Here is a 3537-nt window from a genome sequence, read left to right as displayed (position 1 = left end):
GCAGGGCCGATCAGGGGGTTGGGGCTCCGTACCCTGTCACACACAGAGCAGGGCAGATCAGGGTGTTGGGGAGCTCCCCCCTGTCACCCATAGAGTAGGGCCAATAGGGAAGTTGGGGCACCCCCCCATCACACACAGAGCAGGGTGGATCGGGAGTTGGGGCGCCGCCCCCTGTCAACCACAGAGCAGGGCCGATCAGGGGGTTGGGGCACTCCCCCCGTCACACTCAGGGCAGGACCGATGGGGAGGTTGCGGCTCCACCCCGACACACCAAGAGCAGGGCCCAAGGGGGGTTGGGGCGCCGCCCCGTCACACACAGGCAGGGCCGATCAGGGGGTTGGGGCGCCTTCCCCTGTCATGAACAGAGCAGGGCGGATAGGGAGGTTGTGGCCCCGCCCCATGTCACACACAGAGCCGCAGGGTGATCAGAGGGTTTGGGTTCTGCCCCATCATGCTGCTCCAGGGGCCAGGAGGCCTCGAGGCTCCGCTGATCCCAGTAATGGGAGGCCTCGTGGCTCCGCTGATCCCGGAGCTGGGAGGCCTCGCAGCTCCGCCTGACACAGGGGCAGTGAGGACTAGCTGCTCCGCTGATCCCGGTGCTAGGAGGCCTCGCTGCTCCGCTGATCCCGGTGCCGGGAGGCTTCACGGCTCCGCTGATCCCGGTGCTGGGAGGCATATTACCCTTTTACTATATAGGATAGAGGCCTGGTGCACGGGTGGGGGCCAGCTGGTTTGCCCTGAAGGGTGTCCTGGATCAGGGTGGGGGTCCCACTTGGGTGCCTAGCCAGCCTGGATGAGGGGATGATGGCTGTTTGCAGCTGGTCACACCCCCTTCAGGGTGGGGGTCCGCACTGGGGTGCCTGGCCAGCCTGGATGAGGGGATGATGGCTGTTTGCAGCTGGTCACCCCCCCTTCAGGGTGGGCGTCCCCCCTGGGGTGCCTGGCCAGTCTGGGTGAGGGGCTGAGGGCTGTTTTCAGGCTGGCGGGCGACTGAAGCTCCAAACCTCTCCTTTTTTTCTTTATTCTTGGATTTATTTACCTTCTATGGCTGTCACTGAAACTGAGAGCCGGCTTTCTCTCTGAGGCTCGGCTCCAGCTCTGAGACCTCGGCTGCTGAAAGCAGGTATCTGGTTTGTTTGGGTTCTATAATCAAAACACTGTTTCAACTCCAGCTCTGAGGCCCGGGTGGCTGAAAGCAGGTTTCTGGGGTTTTGTTTAGCTTCTATATTTGTAACAATGTTTCTTAAACTGCAAGCTCAGAGGCTGGCAGCGGCAGGCAGGGAAGGTTGGCTTCCTCCGTCACTGAAGCAAGCAAGCCTCCTGTTCGCTTCAAGCTGCCTGGCTGCCATCTTGGTTGGCAGTTAATTTGCATATCTCCCTGATTAGCCAATGGGAAGGGTAGCGGAGGTACGGCTAATTACCATGTTTCTCTATTATTAGATAGGATTATCTCTCCTGCTGTTAACATATAAGTTCTACACAATAATCTATTTCAACATCTATGAATATCTAAGATAAACTTTAACAACTATGAATTAGTATATTTAGGCTTAAGTTGGTTATTCAGTGATTCAGTAAGTTTCTAATAAGGCCTGACACATCTTTCCTTATGCACAGAAATGGCCTGGTAAAAGACATCCTCCAGTACTTTGGCTCCAAACTGATTTAGAACAGGCATAACATAAAAGCACAGACATCAACTGTCTTGCCAAACAATAATGCAAATAATCTTATCCAAAAACTAAGAATCAATGACATTTCTGTAAGAAAATAAGTGATGAGCCCTAACTGGTTTGGCCCAGTGGATGGAGCATTGGCCTGTGGGATGAAAGGTCCTGGGTTTGATTCCGGTCGAGGGCATATGCCCAGGTTGCGGGCTTGATGCCCAGTGGGGGGCGTGCAGGAGGCAGCCAATTGATGAATCTCTCTCATCATTGATGTTTCTATCTCTCTCTCCCTTTCCCTTCCTCTCTGAAATCAATAAAAATATATATATATATAAAAGAAAATGTGATGACATATATCACAAATACTGACAGTGTTACAAAAACATAAATTCCCTCCAAAATTTAATAATATTCTAAAAATGTCAAATTTTATTAAAATATTTAACATTGTTCAGATATAAAAAATGATTGTTGATGGTAATTATAATATCAAAACTATTATTTTAATGGTGATCAAGCACTTGATTATGTATTGGAATTTTTTTAACTGAATATTTTGTAAACATCATTTGGAAAATCAGAGTTGGTAAAGTATTTTCTAAGCAAAAATACTTCCCTCAGCTAAAGAGAAAAAAATATTACTGCTCTCTTAAACAGTTTTTACTAAATCTTTACCTAAAGTTCATTTTCATTGAGAGTCAACTGAAAAAGAAGATTATCCTCTCAAAAAGTTACTTTACAGTCAACTTCTCAAGTAAAACTTTCCAGAAACATAACATTAAGTGCAATATATTTATAGTTAAAATTATATTCCACACTAGCCTGTTATGCTTCACTACCAATTAACTACTGACTATCTACATATGTCTGTATCCTAAGGGAGAAGAAGGTACTAGCCACAACCTTGCTCTCAACCAAATTACAAACTGGTGCAAATGAAAGATATGACCTAAAGAGAGACCAGTATATAGAATTTTCAGGTAATAAGTTGGTAATTCAAACTTGATACAGTGAGTTAGAAAAAGAAATACAGGTATGATTCAATAGTTAACCCTTTGCACTCCGAACCATTCTGGACATTGGCTACCAGCTACTCGACGCTACTTTGCGGCGGAAACGTGCATTTACAGACCCTCGTATTATTTGGTATAATTTTGGAACCAAGTAACGTATTATAATGATATTGGACTTATATGAATTGGGTGACATCGAGGAATGTATATTTGCAAAAAAACCAATATTTTATTGTTTATAATTTTGTACAGTATGATAAGTTTTGTAACACTCCCCAATATGCATTGCAGGCTGATTAGTGCATGTTTGACAGTAATAAGTGGTTTGACGCCTGCCACCAGGTGTTTTCCTGTTAGAACACACAATGCAGTCCCGTTTTCTTTGTCCCACATCGGGAATATGTAGTTTATTGTTTAATCCGACACAAAACCCGCTGACATTTCTTGTATATATCTTAGTAATTTTACGATATTTTGATTTAATTTCTTGTGCCATTTCAAGATAAAACTTCAGGGAAACATGCATGTCTCAAAAAGTTGCGTTGAAATAACTCAATTCCCCGTAATCACTAATAAACTGCAATGTCCCCTGAGAGGGGACATCGAGTGATATGCTAGAATTCCGATGTCCCCTGAGAGGGGACAGCGGAGTGCAAAGGGTTAAAGTTCAATTTGGGGAGGCTAAATTTGAAGGTCTGACCAGATTGAATAGATAATTTCTACAAAAGTAGAGAGAACAATGTTATAGGACTCCTACTTAGTAAATCCACATTTTATTTTACTATACAATTTGCATAATGTGTTTCCCTTACCAGATCTAAAGTACCTTAAAGACAGAAATTCTGTCATATACATAT

The sequence above is a fragment of the Myotis lucifugus genome, unplaced genomic scaffold (genome assembly GCF_000147115.1).
Source record: "Myotis lucifugus unplaced genomic scaffold, Myoluc2.0 scaffold_71, whole genome shotgun sequence".
Lineage (NCBI taxonomy): Eukaryota > Metazoa > Chordata > Mammalia > Chiroptera > Vespertilionidae > Myotis > Myotis lucifugus.
The sequence above is the reverse complement of the archived record's forward strand: the minus strand, read 5'-3'. Positions refer to the sequence as shown.